Source organism: Coregonus lavaretus (assembly GCF_964263955.1).
Source record: "Coregonus lavaretus genome assembly, contig: HAP1_SCAFFOLD_286, whole genome shotgun sequence".
Taxonomy (NCBI): domain Eukaryota; kingdom Metazoa; phylum Chordata; class Actinopteri; order Salmoniformes; family Salmonidae; genus Coregonus; species Coregonus lavaretus.
In genome coordinates this window covers 177,769-201,411 of record NW_028167034.1, presented here as the reverse complement: position 1 = coordinate 201,411, position 23,643 = coordinate 177,769, and the positions used below count along the sequence as shown (strand labels likewise).

Below are 23,643 nucleotides of genomic sequence, written 5' to 3'. Positions count from 1 at the left end.
TGCATTATAGTTGCCTTCAATTCTGATTTTCTTCTGTTTAATTCTTAATTAATTTCAGAACATTTCTCTAAACTTTGTGGAGTAGGTTGTATAAATAAGTGGGAAACATCCCAATCCCAATTTTAATGCTTTTAATAATTAACTTATTACATTTTTTTTAGATGTATTATTTGACAAAAAAAGTGGAGGGCGCGACCAAAAAACTTTAATCATCATAGAAAACTCTTGCTCACTATGAAAAATGCATTGTTTTATTTAAGCAAAGTTAAAAGATGAACGTTTCCGCCTAGTCTATGACGATATGCAAGTTGTGTTTGCCCAGTTAAAGGGGGACCCAGACTCACCCTGGTTCTTGAGGGTTGCAGACACTGAATAATTATCATTTGAAATAAATGGCACTTTTCAAGTCTTGACTAAAAATCTTTAATGAATATGAATTTAAATACAATTGACTTGAGGATCAGAGCAGGCAGACTGACTGGCTTGCCCTGAAGGCCCTCTACCTCTACCTCTGTGTGGTTAATCTCAGCCAAGAGGTTGTATGGGTTGTCTGTCTCTCTCTGGGTGTGAATCACTATCACTATGACCTCTCGCTCCGCCTGCCCGTTGGCCTGATCACAGGAGCAGGGGTGATGGCATCCGGGGTAACCTCCTCCTCTCCTGTATCTAACCCATCTTTCTGGCTGTGAGTTCGACTGAGGTCACTCGTTCTCTCTCCCAGGGTGTTGGATAGTTTCTCCTCCTCTGTGTCTTGTGTATTTTCTACATTGTAGAATAATAGTGAAGTCTTCAAAACTATTAAATAACACATATGGCATCATGTAGTAACCAAAAACGTGTTACACATATCAAAATATATTTCAGATTTGAGATTCTTCAAAGTAGCCACCCTTTGCCTTGAAATGTTTTGAGACCAGGTTGCGCTTTCACCTCCCTCGGTAAGAGGGGAATAAGGCAACCTCAGAGTTACATCCAAGGATACTTTATTGACACAAACGGATGAAATGGACATGGAAAGGTAGTGGAATGATAGTGGTCCTGTAATGGACAGATAACAGGGGTAATGAATATGCACAATAACTGATAGCACAAGTAGAGCAACAACGCTATTAACAAAGGAAGGGCTGTATTAATGGCATAATGCTACCTGCGGAGTATTACACAACACAGTAAAACACAGAGAGGCAACTTACAATAGGCAATGGTAGTAACTATAAAGAACAACAAGCAAGAATGATATACATGTTACAAACTCACTTTGTGCACGTACACTATCCCACGGTATCTCTGTGCATTCAAATTGTCATCGATAAAATGCAATTGTGTTCATTGTCCGTAGCTTATGCCTGCCCATACCATAACCCCAATGCCACCATGGGGCATTCACAACGTTGACATCAGCCAACAGCTCGCCCATATGCTGCTTTACAAGTGGTCTGAAGTCGTGAGGCCAGTTAGAAGTACTGCCAAATTCTCTAAAGCCGCCTTGGCTTATGGTTGAGAAATTAACATAAACGTATCTGGCAACAGCTCTGGTGGACATTCCTGCAGTCTGTAAGCCAATTGCACGCTGCCTCAAAACTTGAAACATCTGTGCATTGTGTTGTGTGACAAAACTGCACATTTTAGAGTGGCATTTTATTGTCCTCAGCACAAGGTGCACCTGTGTAATTATCATGCTGTTTAATCAGCTTCTTGATATGCCATATTTGTCAGGTGGATGGATTATCTTGGCAAAGGAGAAATGCTTGCTTACAGGGATGTAAACAAATGTGTGTACACAATTTGAGAGAAATAAGCTTTTTGTGCAAATGGAACATTTCTGGGATTTTGGGACCAACACTTTACATGTTGCGTTTATATTTTTGTTCAGTGTAGTTATTAGGTTGGGAGATTGGGATCCTATCTGGGCTAGCTAAAGCCAACTTCATGGTTAGTAGTATGACAGAGAAAATATAACAAGACAAATTTAAACATCACAAATCTGAGGGGGCAAGTGACCCTGTGCCCCCTTTGGGCATGACGTCTCTGCTATCAACCACATCATTCTGTCTCCGTGAATATTCAAAACAGACACATTCATTCAGGTCTGGTACTGGTCCTACCATATAGATCAGGGATGGACAATTCCAGTCCTTGGGGGTCGGAGGGGTGTCACACTTTTTCCCCATCCCTAGCAAACACAGATGATTAAACTTATTGCATTCTAAACTGAAACCCATGAGCACTTGATTATTAGAGTCAAACGTGTTAGCTGGGGCTGGGGAAAAAGTGTAACACCAATCAGGTCCCGAGGACTGGAGTTGCCCATCCCTGATATAGATGCTCTGTTTGCACGCATCGAGGGATGTGGTGACAGTGGAGACAAGGGAACACACATAAACAGCTTTGTCCTTTTAGAAAGTCATCATAATCCTTACATAAATATGATATGTATGCAAGAAATGCAGAGCCACTTCCAAAAACATATTGACAGAGTCTAGTATCTAGTAATCTAATCAATTTGTTTTCAACCCCTTTGTTATGGCAAGTGTAAATAAGCTCAGGAGTAAAAATGTGCTTAACAAGTCACATAATCAGTTAGATGTACTCACTATGTGTGCAATAATAGTGATTTTTGAACGAATACATAATCTCTGTACCCCACACATGCAATTATCTATTAGGTCCCTCAGTCGAGCAGTGAATTTCAAACATAGATTCAACCATGAAGACCAGGGAGGTTTTCCAATGCCTCGCAAAGAAGGGCACCTTTTGGTAGATGGGTACAAATAAAGCAGACATTGAATATTCCTTTGAGCATGGTGAAGTTATTAATTATGCTTTGGATGGTGTATCAATACACCCAGTCACCACAAAAATACAGGTGTCCATCCTAACTCAGCTGCCAGAGAGGAAGGAAAACGCTCAGGGATTTCACCATGAGGCCAATTGTGACTTTAAAACAGTTAGAAAGTTTAATGCTTTGATAGGAGAAAACTGAGGATGAATCATCAACATTGTAGTTACTCCACAATACTAACCTAATTGACAGAGTATGCACTCACTAACTGTAAGTCGCTCTGGATAAGAGCGTCTGCTAAATGACTAAAATGTAAATGTAAAAGAAGGAAACCTGTACATGCATTGTGTTTGCAATAAGGCACTAAAGTAAAACTGCAAATAATGTGGCAAAGAAATGAACTTAATGCCCTGAATACAAAGCCTAATGTTTGGGGCAAATCCAACACAACACATCACTGAGTACCACTCTTCATATTTCCAAGCATGGTGGTGGCTGCATCATGTTATGGGTATGCATGTCATTGGCAAGGACTAGATACTTTTTTAGGATAAAAATAAACGGCATAGAGCTAAGTACAGGCAGATTCCTAGAGGAAAACCTGGTTCAGTCTGCTTTCCAACAGACACTGGGAGACAAATTCCCTCTTCAGCAGGACAATAACCTAAAACACAAGGCCAAATATTCACTGGAGTTGCTTACCAAGACGACATTGAATGTTTCTGAGTGGCTTAGTTACAGTTTTGACTTAATTCGGCTTGAAAACCTATGGCAAAAAAAAAATGTCTGTCTATATATTGTATAATGCATATATTTTACAATCCAGTTGTGCAAAGCTCTTGGAGATTTATCAAGTAAGACACAGCTTTAATCGACTCAGGGGTGGGAATACTTATGTAAATGAGATATTTCTGTATGTAATTTCCAATACATTTGCAAAAATTTCAAAAGCGTGTTTTCAATTTGTCATTATGGGGTATTGTGTGTAGCTGCGTGAGAGAAAATGTTATAATTGAATCCATTTTGAATTCAGGCTGTAAGAAAGCAACATGTGGAATAAGTTAAGGGGTATGAATACTTTCTGAATGCACTGTATATCTGCAAGAAAGTGATAAATATGTGACTGTTTGAAAGGGGGTCATATAATGTCACGCTCGTCTACGAGAGAGGACCAATGCGCAGCGTTGAAGGTGAACATAATATATATTTATTAACTGATCAACACGATCAAAACAATAACCAACGATGCGTGACGTCTAAGGTTACAACACGAACAAACCTTAACGGAACAAGAAACCACAACACAAAGTGAAAAGACCGATAGTTAAATATGGCTCCCAGTCAGAGACAACCAGCTGACACTCGTTGCCTCTGATTGGGAGTCACTCAGGCCAACATAGATATACAAACATAGACTTACACACCCTGGCTCAACATAACATAGTCCCCAGAGCCAGGGCGTGACATATAAACATTGCCTTATTTATATTTTTACATATAACATAAAGTTAATTTTGTCTGAAATAGTCATGCTAAAATGGGCGTCGTTTCTCAGACCAAATTTCCATTCTGGCTCAAACAAAGCAATCGGATCATGCTCCAGTCAAAAACAGCTATAGGGAATGCCTATACATTGTCCAATCTCCTTCCACACATTGATTTCATCTTATTCAGAAAAAAACAAACTTGAAATTAAGTGTTGTTTCAGTGTCTTGTTGCAGGTTGTGCAATGTTCAAAAGTGTGTGAGAGAAAAAGCATTAACTTGTGTGTGTGGTGTCAAGTGTGGATGGTCCTATGTATGCAAATAGCTCGAGATTGGATATTTCAGCACCATGGACAGCAGCGACATTGGGATAGCGAGATCTGTAATTCAGCAACACATGACACTGGATAGTGGCTGTCTCAGGTGAAGTTGGCATTGGGAAAATCCCATCTAATGGGAAACGAGGCATAGGAGGCAAAAAGACTGAAGGAGAAGACTCCCACAGGAACTCTTGGCTTAACTGTTCTGTCACATTCATTTCAAATGTTACATTTTTCGATTTGTAAATAAAAGGGAACACATCTGCAAATAATGTAAACTGACTTTTCTAACTACACTGTACAGCTTTAGTGTGTCTGTGTGTCATAGGTACAACTGCAAGCAATTCGCTTCTCAAATCCTTCTCAAATGTCTGTTTAATGTGAGAAATAAAATAAATGAAAACAATAAAATGAAAAACAACTGTTAGACTAATGATTAACTAACTAAGGCTCCTCTGTCCTCCACTCGTTACCTGTATTAATGGAACCTGTTTGAACTTGTTATCAGTATAAAAGACACCTGTCCACAACCTCAAACAGTCACACTCCAAACTCCACTATGGCCAAGACCAAAGAGCTGTCAAAGGACACCAGAAACAAAATTGTAGACCTGCACCAGGCTGGGAAGACTGAATCTGCAATAGGTAAGCAGCTTGGTTTGAAGAAATCAACTGTGGGAGCAATTATTAGGAAATGGAAGACATACAAGACCACTGATAATCTCCCTCGATATGGGGCTCCACGCAAGATCTCACCCCGTGGGGTCAAAATGATCACAAGAACGGTGAGCAAAAATCCCAGAACCACACGGGGGGACCTAGTGAATGACCTGCAGAGAGCTGGGACCAAAGTAACAAAGCCTACCATCAGTAACACACTACGCCGCCAGGGACTCAAATCCTGCAGTGCGAGATGTGTCCCCCTGCTTAAGCCAGTACATATCCAGGCCCGTCTGAAGTTTGCTAGAGTGCATTTGGATGATCCAGAAGAGGATTGGGAGAATGTCATATGGTCAGATGAAACCAAAATATAACTTTTTGGTAAAAACTCAACTCGTCGTGTTTGGAGGACAAAGAATGCTGAGTTGCATCCAAAGAACACCATACCTACTGTGAAGCATGGGGGTGGAAACATCATGCTTTGGGGCTGTTTTTCTGCAAAGGGACCAGGACGACTGATCCGTGTAAAGGAAAGAATGAATGGGGCCATGTATCGTGAGATTTTGAGTGAAAACCTCCTTCCATCAGCAAGGGCATTGAAGATGAAACGTGGCTGGGTCTTTCAGCATGACAATGATCCCAAACACACCGCCTGGGCAACGAAGGAGTGGGTTCGTAAGAAGCATTTCAAGGTCCTGGAGTGGCCTAGCCAGTCTCCAGATCTCAACCCCATAGAAAATCTTTGGAGGGAGTTGAAAGTCCGTGTTGCCCAGCGACAGCCCCAAAACATCACTGCTCTAGAGGAGATCTGCATGGAGGAATGGGCCAAAATACCAGCAACAGTGTGTGAAAACCTTGTGAAGACTTACAGAAAACGTTTGACCTGTGTCATTGCCAACAAAGGGTATATAACAAAGTATTGAGAAACTTTTGTTATTGACCAAATACTTATTTTCCACCATAATTTGCAAATAAATTCATTAAAAATCCTACAATGTGATTTTCTGGATTTTTTTTCTAATTTTGTCTGTCATAGTTGACGTGTACCTATGATGAAAATTACAGGCCTCTCTCATCTTTTTAAGTGGGAGAACTTGCACAATTGGTGGCTGACTAAATACTTTTTTTCCCCACTGTACATACATACATATACACATACACATATATATATACATACATATATACACATACACATATATACATACATATACACATACACACACACACACCATTACACATCACTATTATTAAAATACCAGTGGCATTAAAATAAAGGATAGTTGTAAACAAATTAATAAGAATGGCCCAAAAAATAAGTACAAAGCAATCTGCAACCCTGTGTCTGTGTGTGTGCGTGTGTGCGTGCGTGTGAATGAAAGGGTCTGTTTATCCCAGTAGTCTGCATATTAGATGCAGTAGTTGGCGCACCTCTCCAATCTCTGATAGTTCTAGGTGTCTTTTGCCAGAGGTTACCTCAGCATATGTAGGCTGATGATCTGAATGATACATGGTGTGGACTGCATCATGTGGTGTACTTCTCTGAAGGACAGTGTTCTGCCCGACCCTGGAGTAGTGGGCAGTGCTGTGTTGTGATGGGCCAGGTCTAGTAGAGCTGTGTTGTGATGGGCCGGGTCTAGTAGAGCTGTGTTGTGATGGGCCAGGTCTAGTAGAGCTGTGTTGTGATGGGACGGGTCTGGTCGTGCTGTCCTGAGGCGGGTCTGGTCTGGTAAATCTGTGCTGTGTTGGGCCTGGTCTTGTAGAGCTGTGCTGTAATAAGCCGTGTCTGGCTATTCTCTCTTGGGGATGGTGGGGGTACTGTTGTTTCAGAAGGTGGGGCGGGGGGAGTGGGGGGGGGAGGGGGGGGGGCTCTGTTGCTGAGGTGATGGGTGTGTGGGTCCCTGCCAAGTGTTGCATCCTTTAGGTCCTTGGCAAAGGTTCTGATACTGTCCTGATCAAGATGTACATTATCGTATAAATGTTCACATGTCAGAGTGGGGTGGTGAGCCGTTGAGCAGTGAGGCACAGTCCACAGTGATCTGTTGATTTATTTTTTCGATCAACTTTCCTGGGAAGTGTGGATGATGACGTTGTCGGGGGTGTCAATCCTGGTCTGACTGAGTAGCTGCATTGCACTCTCAGTTGTAGGACACCAGAACTTATACACCTGGTGTCTAGGGAATAATCTTTCCTGGACTAAGAACTTCCCATTTGAATCAATAAGGATTGCAGTTGTGGGTGACTGTCTGGGTGGAGCAGACTGGGAGACTGGTATTCTGACCTGGGCTGGAGCAGACTGGGAGACTGGTATTCTGACCTGGGCTGGAGCAGACTGGGAGGCTGGTTGGCTGACCTGGGCTGGAGCAGACTGGGTGGCTGGTTGGCTGACCTGGGTTGGAGCAGACTGGTTTGCTGGTTGGCTGACCTGGGTTGGAGCACACTGTGCTGGAGCAGACTGGGAAGCAGGTAGGCTGACCTGGGCTAGAGCAGAGTGGGATGCTGGTTGGCTGATCTGGACCGGAGCAGACTGGTAGGCGGGTGCAGTGTCATCAGGCTGTGTGGTGGAGGCCATGCTGGTCTCAGGTTCTGCTTGTGTTGTACCAGGCTGGTGGACATGTTCTCTAGATGCAGAGGACATATTGACTAGCTGCTGGTTGAGGGTCTCAATGTACCTCTCTCTTTGTTCTAGCTCCTTTCTTGTTGTGCTCAGATGGTCTCTGAGGTCATCATTTGTCTGATTGAACTGTTTCATCTCTTCTTTTAGTTTCTGGACAGTGTCCTCCTCCCTCTCTTTGAATTATATGACCTCTGCTTCAATTAGAGAGAGGGTGTTGTGGAAACATTGCATAGCAGGTGTTCTTGGTGTCGTAGGCATGTCCTTGGCTTTGTCTGCTGCAGGTGAGGTAGGTAGAGGGACACTGAGGGCTTCTTGCTGTGTCACAGAGACCGTTGGGGCCTGCTTTTCTCCATCTCCCTCATTGACTTTTTCCTCAGTTTCTGAGATGAGTTTAGCTTCTGCTTTTAGGGTAGCAAACATATTCTAAAAATCCTGGAGGCTTGAATCATTGCCTTGTATCAATACAGTTCCATTATTATATAAGTTTACTGTTTAATACGTGTTGCTCTTGTCAGCTTCTTCAAAAATGCTGATCTGACATCCTTGGCTGATGCCTCTCTTTTTTGAGAAAGGGAAATTGTTGCAAATAACCCTTTTTCATATGTGCCCTTGTTTGGTATTAAATATTACATTTGCTCTTGTTTTGCAACTGGTAAGATCTGCAAACAGGCATTCATGGTTCTGTTCCATCATCAAACCTTTGAAACTTTTCTTAGCTTTCTCCGTCTGGATGTCTGGTGGGTAAACAATTTCACACAATGTTGCAATAGAAGCGTTGTTTCTTGTATTATTCTCTCTTGTGTCTTTTAGAGGACTGTTTTACTTTGATGTCATTTGTCTTCTGTCCTTATTTTGTCTTATTTTGTCTTTCTTTTCTTCAGTTAACTAGATATTCTTTGTTAGCTAGCTAGCTTCTTCCAGGAGAGTCCCTAGCAACTGCTTAGCAACTGGTAAACAATTCAGCTAGCTAAGATAACTGTACAGTTTTATGAAAAATAGTTACTTTTTCAAAAGCCTTTCTTCTTTGTTTGTTGCTTGTTTTGTCTCTTATTCAGTCTTGCAGTTTTCTTTTGGTTTTTTTCCGATGTACTTCACTCTAAAAACTCATTTTTTCATTAGTAGCTGCTCTATTTGAAATTTTTTGAATAGTATCTCTCTCTCTCTCTCTCTCTCTCTCTTGCCATCTCTCTCTCTCTCTCTCTCTCTCTCTCTCTCCCTCTCCTCTCTCTCTCTCTCTCTCTCTCTCTCTCTCTCTCTCAATCGCCATCTCTCTCTCTCTTTCTCTCTCTCTTTCTCTCTCTCTCTCTCTCGCCATCTCTCTCTCTCTCTCTTTTTCTCTCTCTCTTTTTCTCTCTCTCTCTCTGTCTCTCTCTCCAGTCTCTATCTCTCCAGTCTCTCTCTCTCTCTCTCTCTCTCTCTTGCCATCTCTCTCTCTCTCTCTCTCTCCCTCTCCCTCTCTCTCTCTCTCTCTCTCTCTCTCTCTCAATCGCCATCTCTCTCTCTCTTTCTCTCTCTCTCTTTCTCTCTCTCTCGCCATCTCTCTCTCTCTCTCTATTTTTCTCTCTCTCTTTTTCTCTCTCTCTCTCTGTCTCTCTCTCCAGTCTCTATCTCTCCAGTCTCTCTCTCTCTCTCTCTCTCTAGAGACTGGAGAGAGATAGACTGGAGAGAGATAGACTGGAGAGAGAGAGAGTGAGAGAGTGAGAGAGAGAGAGAGAGAGAGAGAGAGAGAGAGAGAGAGAGAGAGAGAGAGAGAGATACTATCTTACTCAAACTTGATCTTTATCCATAGATTACACATTGATTTTGGATTTTAGATTAATCCATAGATTAAAGTCCATACCAGACAATAGAATGGTTCAAGAGTGCGTCTGTTCATACCGCTAAACTGTTTAATGAGCACTAGGTGGCAGTGTTTCATCGTGTTTGTTTGTAATATAGTGTGTGTTACAGTTTTTTTTTGTTTTATTTCACCTTTATTTAACCAGGTAAGCCAGTTGAGAACAAGTTCTCATTTACAACTGCGACCTGGCCAAGATAAAGCAAAGCAGTGCGATAAAAACAACAACAACACAGAGTTACATATGGGATAAACAAAATGTACAGTCAATAACACAATAGAAAATCTATATACAGTGTGTGCAAATGTAGTAAGTTATGGAGGTAAGGCAATAAATAGGCCATAGTGCAAAATAATTACAATTTAGTATTAACACTGGAGTGATAGATGTGCAGAAGATGATGTCAGTTACTTGTTGCCTGTCCAAAATTGTAATCAGTAACGTAACTTTTGGATTACCCAAACTCAGTAATGTAATCTGATTACTTTCAGTTACATTTTGATTACTGTCCCCTTAAGAGGCATTAGAAGAACACAAAAAGGATCCATCAAACGCATTTGGTGTGTTATCATAGTGGTCTCTGATTGGTGGTCATCATTTGGTGTGTCATCATAGTGGTCTCTGATTGGTGGTCATCATTTGGTGTGTCATCATAGTGGTCTCTGATTGGTGGTCATCATTTGGTGTGTCATCATAGTGGTCTCTGATTGGTGGTCATCATTTGGTGTGTCATCATAGTGGTCTCTGATTGGTGGTCATCATTTGGTGTGTCATCATAGTGGTCTCTGATTGGTGGTCATCATTTGGTGTGTCATCATAGTGGTCTCTGATTGGTGGTCATCATTTGGTGTGTCATCATAGTGGTGTCTGACTGGTGGTCATCATTTGGTGTGTCATCATAGTGGTCTCTGATTGGTGGTCATCATTTGGTGTGTCATCATAGTGGTCTGTGATTGGTGGTCATCATTTGGTGTGTCATTTTAGAGGTCTCTGATTGGTGGTCATCATTTGTTGTGTCATCATAGTGGTCTCTGACTGGTGGTCATCATTTGGTGTGTCATCATAGCCGTCCGTCCGCCCGTCCGTCCGTCCGTCCGCCCGTCCGTGTGTGTGTTTAACACTCTGCACCCTCAGCAGTAAAGTGAAATATTATGACTCCAGTTCTGAGAAGATGAGACTTTGTATCCCAGAGCTGATGTCTTTACAATATCCCTCCTGTCATCTGTCTGACATCACTTTCAATTTCCTTTTCAGTCTTTTTGTAGTGTAGTCCTATTCTATTACCCCAGTGATATCTGAGACGTGCTGAGAGCTAGTCACATAGTAAAGGAGACATACAGTTGAAGTCGGAAGTTGACATACACTTAGGTTGGAGTCATTAAAACTCGTTTTTCAACAACTCCACAAATGTCATGTTAACAAACTATAGTTTTGGCAAGTCGGTTAGGACATCTAATTTGTGCATGACACAAGTAATTTTTCCAACAATTGTTTACAGACTGATTATTTCACTTATAATTCACTGTATCACAATTCCAGTTGGTCAGAAGTTTACATACACTAAGTTGATTGTGCCTTTAAACAGCTTGGAAAATTCCAGAAAATGGCTTTAGACGCTTCTGATAGGCTAATTGACATTGTTTGAGTCAATTGGAGGTGTACCTGTGGATATATTTCCAGGCCTACCTTCAAACTCTGTGCCACTTTGCTTGACATCATGGGAAAATCAAAAGAAATCAGCCAAGACCTCAAAAAAAAAATTTGTAGACGTACACAAGTATGGTTCATCCTTGGGAGCAATTTCCAAACATCTGAAGGTACCACGTTCATCTGTACAAACAATAGTACGTAAGTATAAACACCATGGGACCACGCAGCCGTCATACCGCTCAGGAAGGAGACGCGTTCTGTCTCCTAGAGATGAACGTACTTTGGTGCGAAAAATGCAAATAAATCCCAGAACAACAGTAAAGGACCTTGTGAAGATGCTGGAGGAAACAGGTACAAAAGGTACTGAAAGGTCAATCAGCAAGGAAGAAGGCACTGCTCCAAAACCGCCATAGAAAAGCCAGACTACGGTTTGCAACTGCATATGGGGACAAAGATCGTACTTTTTGGAGAAATGTCCTCTGGTCTGATGAAACAAAAATAGAACTGTTTGGCCATAATGACCATTGTTATGTTTGGAGGAAAAAGGGGGTTGCTTGCAAGTCGAAGATCACCCTCCCAACCGTGAAGCACGGGGGTGGCAGCATCATGCTGTGGGGGTGATTTTCCAAGCTGTTTAAAGGCATCTGGGGAGATGGCGCCGGAGAAGATGGCTGCCGTTTTACAGCCCTCTAACCAATTGTACTATAATGTGTGTTTTTTCGCGTTATTTGTAATTTATTCTGTACATAATGTTTCTGTCATCGTCTCTTATAACCAGAAAGAGCTTCTGGATATCAGGATAGCGATTACTCACCTCATATTGGACGAAGATTTTTTCTTCAACGAGTCGGACGCGAAGGATATCCTACAGACACCCGACAAGGACCAAATCCCCGTCATTCGCAGGAGAAAGAGACGGAGATATCGTGGACGTAGGTCAGGGTGCCTTGTAAGAATCCGACGGCGAGCAAGTAAACTGCCTCTTCAATCAATCCTATTAGCCAATGTTCAATCATTTGAAAATAAATTAGAAGACCTACGATTACGGTTATCCTACCAACGGGACATTAAAAACTGTAATATCTTATGTTTCACCAAGTCGTGGCTGAAGGACGACATGGACAACATACAGCTGACGGGATATATGCTACATCGGCAGGAAAGAGCGGCTGACTCCGGTAAGACAAGGGGTGGCGGTCTGTGTATATTTGTAAACAACAGCTGGTGCACAAAATCAAATACTAAGGAAGTCTTGAGGTTTTGCTTGCAAACGCCATGCTCTATCAACTGAGCTACATCCCTGCCGGCCATTCCCTCCCCTACCCTGGACGACGCTGGGCCAATTGTGCGTCGCCCATGAGTCTCCCGGTCGCGGCCGGCTGCGACAGAGCCTGGATTCATAGAAAGTGTTACAAATGTTCTCCTGTCATCTTATAGGAGATCCATTCATGGATTTAGTTATGGCTTGAGAATGTGACTGGTCTACGGAGTTCTCCTTTATGTCTGTCTTTGTATGTGACAACAACTTTTCTGTATTATGTGTATTTCCACAATCAATAATCATAAACGGTACTTCACTATGAATACTTTTGACTATGTGGTTTGAAGTACTTTACCGTTATCTTGCACATACATGAAGACTACTATAGACAGAAATCAATGCAGTAATGTTTTATTAAATAAAGGCTCTGATTAAAATATAATATTAATAAAATCAGGCATTTGGCTAATTCTTCTTCCCAGAAGCTCCTCTGAATGGTTTGGAGATGGCTCTGGAGAGAGCGTGTAACACCCTGACTATGAGTGGGCGTTTACGGGACTGGGACTCCTGGGGAGCAGGGGCCGGTGTGGTTGTCAGGTCCTCCTTGGGAGGGGAAGTGGATGGAACCTCTGGAACCTCACACTCAGCATCTGTCATAAGAACATTTCATAATCAGAAAATGAATGTGTGTGTTTGTGTCTGTCCGTCTGCCTGCCTGTCCGTCTGCCTGCCTGCCTGCCTGCCTGCCTGCCTGCCTGTCTGTCTGTCTGTCTGCCTGCCCGTCCGTCTGCCTGTATCTGTTGTCACTGTTTTAACAAGCTTGTCATAGGGTGATACATCAATATGACATTATCGATGCTTATCACTTACCCTGAGAAATATGAGTCTCTCTGAGACGTTTGGTAGGCAGTGCATCCTGTTTAGGGTGGCTCTTCGGTTCCCCTTTTGTCTTGAACAGCTGTTGACAAAACACATCAGGACAACTGAGCCTGTGTAAAATACAGAGTGTGCATCCCAAAAGGCACCCTATTCGCTACATAAGGCACTACTTTTGAAAAGGGCCCATAGAGCGCTGGTAAAAAGTAGTGCACTATATAGGGAATAGGGTGCCATTTGGGACATAGCCATTGACTCTCTCCCATGTGTATTAGGATTGAATTACAGCGTCCTCACTCAACCTCCTAAAGACAATGACAACAGTATTGTTCTAATGCTGAGAGACAATAGGGGTGTAGTGAATCTGTAGGGTAAATTTCAGCCCTGCCTTACAGAGGTAATCTCAAAACACAGAGCACCCTACCTTAATCATGATCTTTGGAAACTTATGCATTTTCGGTAGGAAACGCCACTTCCTGTTACGCAGACGCGTAATGGACTGCGTTGTAGCCCTGATTGTCCCTGATCCCTGGGTTAGCGTCGTTTCACAGCAAATATTCCAGACACCTAGAGGTCAGAGGTCAAGAGTTCACTAATCATTATACCAACATCAAGACAGACAGATAAGCAAGCAGAGACACTTTCCCAAAGGAGACGTGGCCAAGCTTTCACACTGCAGATTTTAACACTAGTATGTATTCAAACACGACCAACAACATACTCTAGACTACAATGAAATGTGAAAGGTCATGGCACCACAACATACTCTCCAGACTACAGTGAAATGTGAAAGGTCATGGCACCACAACATACTCTCCAGACTACAATGAAATGTGAAAGGTCATGGCACCACAACATACTCTCCAGACTACAGTGAAATGTGAAAGGTCATGGCACCACAACACACACAACAGTAAGAGAGGTGTGAGACGTACTTTCCGTCTGTGTCGGAGGCAGCAGCGTAGTGGAGCGGGGTGCAACCCCTTTTATCCAGATCGTTCACACTGGCCCCAGACCCCACCAAGGCAAACAGACACTGGTAGTTACAATTGGCTGCCGCATAATGCAGAGGACTCCTAGAAGAACGCACAGAAACCATTCAACATCAACAACAGAAACAGCTTATTGGAGCTGTAAAACATTTACATTTTACATTTAGCAGACACTCTTATCCAGTGCGACTTACAGGAGAAATTAGGGTTAAGTGCCTTTCTGCAGGGCACATAGATTTTTCACCTAGTCGGCTAGGGGATTCGAACCAGCAACCTTTCGGTTACTGACCCAACGCTCTTAACCGCTAGGCTACCTGCCGCCCAATCTTCCCCATAATAATTCCTATATGCCCCTATACTATATTCCCCATTATCATAAAGATCACATATGAAAGTTATTTGATGCCACAGACAGACCTTCCGAAGCTGTCCTTTCTGTTGAAGTCTGCCCCTGTGTTGAGCAGCAGATTCAGACAGTCCAGGTTCCTGGTAACAAGATATCAAGTTCAGAAAGGCTCTCGTACATCTGAGCTATCAGGTGGATGGTAACAAGATATCAAGTTCAGAAAGGCTCTCGTACATCTGAGCTATCAGGTGGATGGTAACAAGATATCAAGTTCAGAAAGGCTATCGTACATCTGAGCTATCAGGTGGATGGTAACAAGATATCAAGTTCAGAAAGGCTCTCGTACATCTGAGCTATCAGGTGGATGGTAACAAGATATCAAGTTCAGAAAGGCTCTCGTACATCTGAGCTATCAGGTGGATGGTAACAAGATATCAAGTTCAGAAAGGCTCTCGTACATCTGAGCTATCAGGTGGATGGTAACAAGATATCTAGTTCAGAAAGGCTCTCGTACATCTGAGCTATCAGGTGGATGGTAACAAGATATCAAGTTCAGAAAGGCTCTCGTTCATCTGAGCTATCAGGTGGACGGTAACAAGATATCAAGTTCAGAAAGGCTCTCGTTCATCTGAGCTATCAGGTGGATGGTAAAAAGATATCAAGTTTAGAAAGGCTCTCGTACATCTGAGCTATCAGGTGGATGGTAACAAGATATCAAGCTCAGAAAGGCTCTCGTACATCTGAGCTATCAGGTGGATGGTAACAAGATATCAAGTCTAGAAAGGCTCTCGTACATCTGAGCTATCAGGTGGATGGTAACAAGATATCAAGTTCAGAAAGGCTATCGTACATCTGAGCTATCAGGTGGATGGTAACAAGATATCAAGTTCAGAAAGGCTCTCGTACATCTGAGCTATCAGGTGGATGGTAACAAGATATCAAGTTCAGAAAGGCTCTCGTACATCTGAGCTATCAGGTGGATGGTAACAAGATATCAAGTTCAGAAAGGCTCTCGTTCATCTGAGCTATCAGGTGGATGGTAACAAGATATCAAGTTCAGAAAGGCTCTCGTTCATCTGAGCTATCAGGTGGATGGTAAAAAGATATCAAGTTCAGAAAGGCTCTCGTACATCTGAGCTATCAGGTGGATGGTAACAAGATATCAAGTTCAGAAAGGCTCTCGTTCATCTGAGCTATCAGGTGGATGGTAACAATGAGAACCTGAAAGAAAAGAGAAACCCGTACACTGCTCTTGCTAGTATCACTGTTTTTATAATGCTACTAAAAGCAATAATAAAAAGTGATACTAGCAAGAGCAGTTTGCAGGCTTCTCTTTCAAGAAGATATAAAGACAATTTAGACCAGAGCTCAAGTCAATACCACCATGGCATGGAACCACATTATACAGAAATGACACCGCACTAATGATCTATACGATTTTTTAAATAACTCTAAACAATACTGCTAAACCATGTGAAATGTAAGAGTGTGAATATGTGTTTGTTCTTTCTGGTGGCTTTCCAGTTCATGAACTAAATATTCCTTGGTGTAAAGCCTGGACCAGTCCACTCACCCTCCAGCTGCTGCAGCATGTAAACAGGTCCTTCCAAAGTCGTCAGGGGTGTCTATATCAAAGCCTGATGAGAGGAGCTTCCGACAGCAGTCAGAGAACCCACTGAGAGCAGCCAGGTGGAGGGGGAACATCCCATGGACGCCTCGCCTGCAACACATTTTTACATTTTAGACTTTAAGCAGACACTCTTATCCAGAGCGACTTACAGTTCATTCAGCTAAGATTGGAAACAGCACCACATCACAGTCCTCATTAAACCCCACAGCAGATCAACACATCAGCATGCTGCAATGCCCTGTCTATCAACCCCCCACACACCACAATGTGTTGAGCATAGTCTCCAAGCGGCTATTCGGTCAATGACAGAATTGCAGATGCATGTTGCATTATTGCTGGAAACTGTGTGTGTTCTCACTTGGCTGTGTCAGCTCCGTTCGTGATGAGTGTATTGATGAGTAACTCGTGGCCGTAGCGAGCAGAGATGTGCAGGGGTGTGTTTCCATTCTTATCTTCACAGTCGATCTCAGCACCTACAGAACACACACACACACACGTCAACCACTTGACCCAAGAGGCATCATGAAGCATTATGTTCAACCACATTGCAAGTAACATTGCTCTGTGCCAGTGAATCATGGTTTGAAGACTAAAGACAATGCTGAAGAGCCTACTGGTTCATATATATTCAGTTGAGAGCATTCACAGCGACTCACCATTCTGGATGATGGCTTGAGATCTGGAGAAGCGTCCGTGGATGGCCGTCATGTGGAGGGGGGGTCTTTCCATCTTTACTCTGCAGATAGAAAGACAAAGATGGTTCACACGGCAGTCTGTGCTGCTGACCACAGGCAAAATCAAACACGTATTGGAGGAGCGCTTGATTGCATTTAGTTTGCATTGTTAGGCCTATTCCATTGGTATTTGAATGTAGACCAGGGCCAAATACTAAGCCATGTGCTGCGTCAGTGTGTGCGTCCCAAATGGCACCCTATTCTCTTCATAGTGAACTACTTTTTGAACCAAAGTAGTGTACTTATAAAGGGAACAGGGTGCCATTTGGGACACAGGCAGTGCCACCACGGCTCCTTGCTCTATGGGCCCCTGGTCAAAAGTAGTGCACTACATAGGGAATAGGGTGTTATTTAGTTCAGACACAGTGTTGGTCATCCGGTCTCCTCACCTTGATGTTGACGAGGGCCCCGTTGCCCACCAGCAGCTCCAAGCAGAGCGCCCCATGGCGCAAGGCGGCCGTGAAGTGGAGTGGGGCGAAACCCTTCTCGTTCACCTGGTTCACGTTGGCGCCGCACTCGATCAGCTCATTCACCACCACGTCCTGCCCGTTGTAGCATGCCACGTGGAGGGGGGTGTTACCGTAACCATTGGGCTCATTTATCTGGAGGGAGCAAGGGAGGGAAAAGAGTGGAGAGAGAGAGGGGGGGGGGGGGGAACAAAACAATACATTCCTGATCAGGTCACTTGGTTCTGAAAACCCCCTGGCCCAAAACACTGGCTCCAACCTCCATCTCTTCATTACTTGAAAGGAAATCATTCGCCAACCCACTAGAGCTCTGTATTTTCATTGAGTTGTAATTGAACAGTGACTACACATTTGAATGCGTGTTGACTCACATCCACTCCAAGGTCCAGGAGGTACTTGACCACACTGATCATTCCACTGGAGGCTGCAGAGTGGAGAGGGGTGTAGGCCTTCTTGTCTTTACAGGACACCTCTGATCCATGAGAGGCCAGAAGTTTCACCACCTCAATGTGCCCTATGGTAGAGAGAGAGGGGGAGGGATAAATAGAGAGAGAGAGAGAGAGAGAGAGAGAGAGAGAGAGAGAGAGAGAGAGAGAGAGAGAGAGAGAGAGAGAGAGAGAGAGAGAGAGAGAGAGAGAGAGAGAGAGAGAGAGAAGGGGAGGGAGATAGTAAGGGGGTTAAGAGAGAAACAGAGATACAAACACAGAGAGATAGGCAGAGAGAGGGAGAGATAGATTAGTTTACAGTGGTACACAGCACCATAAGCAACACCTACATCATGTTAGTACAACTGAAAACATCTAATCAACCTACTAAGTACATGATTCTGACATAATAACACACTAGACGTGGCTCATACAGCTGAGCTGTGAGACTAACACACAGTCCATTCATTCATTCATTCATTGGTATAAAGGACATTAGTCAGAATGTAAATGATGTGGTAAACTCATCACCCATGTAAGCAGCCCAGTGGATTGCTCGGCGATCCTTCTTGTCAAAGGCATTAATGTTGGCTCCTCTGGAGAGAAGCAGCCTCACCATCTAACAGGGAGAGGAGAGAGAAACAAAACACAGGTTGAGGAAAACTAAACAGCAAAATCCGCTAAATCTGGCTTCAAAGCCTCCCCTTTAAAAAATATATTTTGTATTCACAATGAATGAAAGATAACATGTAAAGACATGGTACATTTCTCCCCTTTTAGTCCCCCTTTGACCTCCCCCTCTCCCCAGAATGCCTCCAAACACATTTAAAAAGAAAGGGAAAGTAATTGACTTACATGTCAGAAAACAAAACAAAAGTATACAACAACGTTACTTCAAGCAAAAATGTAATAGCCTAACAATTTCAGGTGATTAAGTGATTTTATAGGCCTATATAGCAGTAATCTCAAGGTGGGGCCAAGAGTACAAATTTGGAGGAAGTGTTTGGAGCTGTTCAAAATAGGATATCATCGGGTCCCAGGAGGAATAAAATGAGTTGGTTGACCCTCGAATGGTAACTTCATTTTTTCTCATTTTAGGAACAGCTTCAGATCTTCGAGCCAAAGAGAGGCTAAGGGAGGATTGATAGATTTCCAATCCAATAAAATCCTTCTGCGGGCTAACAGGGAGGCAAAGGCAATGGCATCTAGCTGTCTATTGGTCAGAGAAGGATTGTTGTTTGGTACTCCAAAAATAGCAATTTCTGCACTAGGCTGCAACTTTATATCAAATGCTTCAGAAAGGGTTTTAAATAGTGGACAAATAATCTGCCAGACGGGGACAGGACCAGAACATGTGGGTCAAGTCCACCAAGGAGCTTTTACACCTGTCACATGTACCATCAATATTTGGGTAGAATTTGGACAATCTGGCCTTACTGAAATGGATACGGTAAAGTACCTTAAACCGTATAAGGCTGAGCCGGGCACAAGAGGAGCTTCCATTTACCCTCAGTAAGGCATTTCACACTCAGATCGGATTTTATTCAAAGCCTCCTCTGAACAAACTCAAGCATACAACTAGGGCTGTGATGGTCATGGAACTTCAGGTGTCGGTGATTGGCGTGTCTTATGTACGTGGTCATCGACAAAACTGACAGCTGACAGGGGGGCGGGACGGACATTAGCAAAGGAAAACATTAGCGCGTTTAGGCCAGTCTTGCTCTCAATTTTGGGGAAGCTAATTTTCTCCATGAAAAATATCAAGTATTCCATGCATCATCACATTTGCAAACATATTTTTGTTTTGTTTTTTGTTTTCACCTTTATTTAACCAGGTAAGCCAGTTGAGAACAAGTTCTCATTTACAACTGCGACCTGGCCAAGATAAAGCAAAGCAGTGCGATAAAAACAACACAGAGTTACATATGGGGTAAAAAAACATAAAGTCAAAAATACAACAGAAAATATATATACAGTGTGTGCAAATGTAGCAAGTTATGGAGGTAAGGCAATAAATAGGCTATAGTGCAAAATAATTACAATAGTATTAACACTGGAATGCTAGATGTGCAAGAGATTATGTGCAAATAGAGATACCGGGGTGCAAAAGAGCAAAATAAATAACAATATAGGGATGAGGTAGTTGGGTGGCCTAATTTCAGATGGGCTGTGTACAGGTGCAGTGATCGGTAAGGTGCTCTGACAACTGATGCTTAAAGTTAGTGAGGGAGATAAGAGTCTCCAGCTTCAGAGATTTTTGCAATTCGTTCCAGTCATTGGCAGCAGAGAACTGGAAGGAATGGCGGCCAAAGGAGGTGTTGGCTTTGGGAATGACCAGTGAGATATACCTGCTGGAGCGCAGACTACGGGTGGGTGCTGCTATGGTGACCAATGAGCTAAGATAAGGCAGGGATTTGCCTAGCAGTGATTTATAGATGGCCTGGAGCCAGTGGGTTTGACGACGAACATGTAGTGAGGACCAGCCAACAAGAGCGTACAGGTCACAGTGGTGGGTAGTGTATGGGGCTTTGGAGACAAAACGGATGGCACTGTGATAGACTACATCCAGTTTGCTGAGTAGAGTGTTGGAGGCTATTTTGTAAATGACATCGCCGAAGTCAAGGATCGGTAGGATAGTCCGTTTTACGAGGGCATGTTTGGCAGCATGAGTGAAGGAGGCTTTGTTGCGAAATAGGAAGCCGATTCTAGATTTAACTTTGGATTGGAGATTCTTTATGTGAGTCTGGAAGGAGAGTTTACAGTCTAACCAGACACCTAGGTATTTGTAGTTGTCCACATACTCTAGGTCAGACCCGTCGAGAGTGGTGATTCTAGTCGGGTGGGCGGCTGCCAGCAGCGTTCGATTGAAAAGCATACATTTAGTTTTACTAGTGTTTAAGAGCAGTTGGAGGCTACTGAAGGAGTGTTGTATGGCATTGAAGCTCGTTTGGAGGTTTGTTAACACAGTGTCCAATGAAGGGCCAGATGTATACAAAATGGTGTCGTCTGCGTAGAGGTGGATCTGAGAGTCACCAGCAGCAAGAGCGACATCATTGATATACAAGGAGAAAAGTGTCGGCCCAAGAATTGAACCCTGTGGCACCCCCATAGAGACTGCCATAGGTCCAGACAACAGGCCCTCCGATTTGACACACTGAACTCTATCTGAGAAGTAGTTGGTGAACCAGGCGAGGCAGTCATTTGAGAAACCAAGGCTATTTAGTCTGCCAATAAGAATGCGGTGGTTGACAGAGTCGAAAGCCTTGGCCAGGTCGATGAAGACGGCTGCACAGTACTGTCTATTATCAATCGCGGTTATAATATCGTTTAGGACCTTGAGCGTGGCTGAAGTGCACCCATGACCAGCTCGGAACTTATGTAAAATAGCTGACTATTCCTAATGTGATTAGTAAATTGGATAGTCATAATTTAGGCTAATAATATAACTCAATCACAGGCTGTTCAATGCAGCGGGTGGTGGAGTAGGTTTCTTTTCACTGGAAAAATGTGGCCTTTTATTATTTTAAAATCACGCAATTCTACTACACTTTATATGACTAGAGAGATTAGCAGAATATTTTTCAACACGACTTTCAAGTGGCACTGACCCAGTGATAAAGACAGTGAATATGCACACTCACCAGGGATATAGCCGATGCCAATGATACTGTTCCCTCAATTAAGTTGAGGATTTTGATCATTAAAAAGACATTAGTATTTTCATCTTCTTCTCTTTGAAGCAATAAGCCAATTGCTTTCCAAACTGTTTTCCCTCCATTGTATTTTGAAAAATTGCGATATGCCTGGTTGAGCCTCTCTTTCACTGACATTCACAACTCAACAGTCATCTATTTGGAAGCCTATTCGCCGCACCCGCTGCCTTCCGACAGGCTACGCGATTTAAAACAATCCAGAAGAAGCTAATGATCATGCTTTCTGGTATAGTATACACACGTAACATGTAGGATTCCCAGAATATGTTCTATATTCTCATTATTAACTCATTATAATCAGTGGTTTAATTAGAGTATGATTGGCTAAATAAAACAATGGGCCTATGGTAATGCAACATTAAGTGATTCAAGGAAACTAGCCTATTTTGTTTGTTTATTTGCTCGGGCATCTGAATTACAATTATTCATGAACAATCATTTTGCATAGCTTATTCTTTTAATATTGAATAGCCTATAAATGGTTATTACAGCTTAGTTATTAAAACTTAATTTCTCACAAGAATGAGGTTGTGAATTGGGAGGTTCAGCTCGGTCTGGGCCTTACTAGGTCCCCCTGTTAAATCGCCAGCTCTGCTAAAAAGTGCCCACCAGAGTTCTACATAGGCCTAGAACACGGCCTGTGCTCTAGCTTCACATTGATGGTGACAGCGAGATGGAGATTGTGGCCAAAGCAATTTAGCCAAGGCCAGTTCAGTTGCCTCACTTCAGCCACAATGTTGGCCCTGTTGTCTGTGGCGATACAGGACATTAGATTTTCATCAAGGGCCCAGTCAAGGAATTCCGAACGCAGGGCTTCGGAGAGTTTGTCGGCTGTGTGGTATTCCGGAATGTAGGTTGTTTCCAAACAGTTGGATTTCAGTGTCCAGTCTTTCGTCAGATAGTGCACTGTTAGGTTCATGTAAGGAGTCATATTTACACTTGACCACATGTCCGTATTCAGTGCAAAAATAAACAAATCTACGTCCTTTAGCTCTGTCTGAACCTCCCCCTTCACCTTGTTGAACAAGGTAGGGACCGCTGTTTGAGACAAATACTTTCTCCCCGGTAACTCGTATAGTCTGTCAAATTTCCAGAGCATTTATTTGAAGGCGGGTTTCTCCACCGTTCGTAAAGGCACCATTCCTATGACTAAATAACGAGTTCCAGTGTCTGGCAGTGCTCGCCACTTATCGGTGTCCCGTTTGTGGTGCTGGAATTCTTAGTAGGTAGCCTATGGGTTTGGCGCATATTCTGCAAACAGGCTGGCCAAGTCATCTGGTTCTCCATCGTCATTAGGTGTGAAACTGAAATGTGCCCAAACAGGTTGTTATGGGTTTTTTTTTGCAATGAGAGCCATCTTTTTCACCTCACTCCTCTGATCTACTGTAACAATGAAAAAGGTCAGAGGTGAAGGTCAGAGGTCAGAGGCTACCCACCCACCCCCAGCCTGTAGGCTATAGATCTAGAGGTACTATAGTTACCCCCGGTCCCCACTTTTCACCTTACCCCCCCTCTTCAATTAACCTGAATTGACCTTCAAAGATTCTCTCCTATTCGCACATAGAGCAGATTTGGTGATTGCGGTGCATCAAAAGATAGTCCATCTATTAAACTGTCTATATCTCCTCCAACTAAGTCAGCAAAACAATACCATATAATCAAGAGTTAACACTCCCGCTATGGATAAAGTATATCTACATTAAAATAAAAGGTGATAAAACATTTTATGGAGAGAAAATCATACTTGGTTTTGACGGTTATTTTATTTTCATGGCGTTCTTCATCCAAAACCGTCAATGTCACGGTTATCCAATTACCGTCACAGCCCTACATTCAACCAATATAAGTAATC

At 43.0% G+C, this 23,643-nt stretch overlaps 1 pseudogene across 1 annotated transcript in view; it reads right to left on the bottom strand.

Moving 5' to 3' along the window:
- The window catches only part of LOC311113963 (serine/threonine-protein phosphatase 6 regulatory ankyrin repeat subunit A-like), a 41,008-nt pseudogene extending 22,311 nt beyond the window's left edge, over positions 1 to 18,697 (bottom strand). Inside the window, exons 1-8 of the transcript in view lie at positions 18,610 to 18,697; positions 18,025 to 18,167; positions 17,576 to 17,788; positions 17,109 to 17,188; positions 16,811 to 16,925; positions 16,396 to 16,542; positions 14,894 to 14,962; positions 14,420 to 14,560 (exon numbers count right to left, since the gene is read on the bottom strand). The product of the transcript in view is annotated as a serine/threonine-protein phosphatase 6 regulatory ankyrin repeat subunit A-like (transcript). The remainder of the gene's footprint in view (positions 1 to 14,419; positions 14,561 to 14,893; positions 14,963 to 16,395; positions 16,543 to 16,810; positions 16,926 to 17,108; positions 17,189 to 17,575; positions 17,789 to 18,024; positions 18,168 to 18,609) is intronic.
- Between the last annotated feature and the right edge of the window lie 4,946 nt (positions 18,698 to 23,643).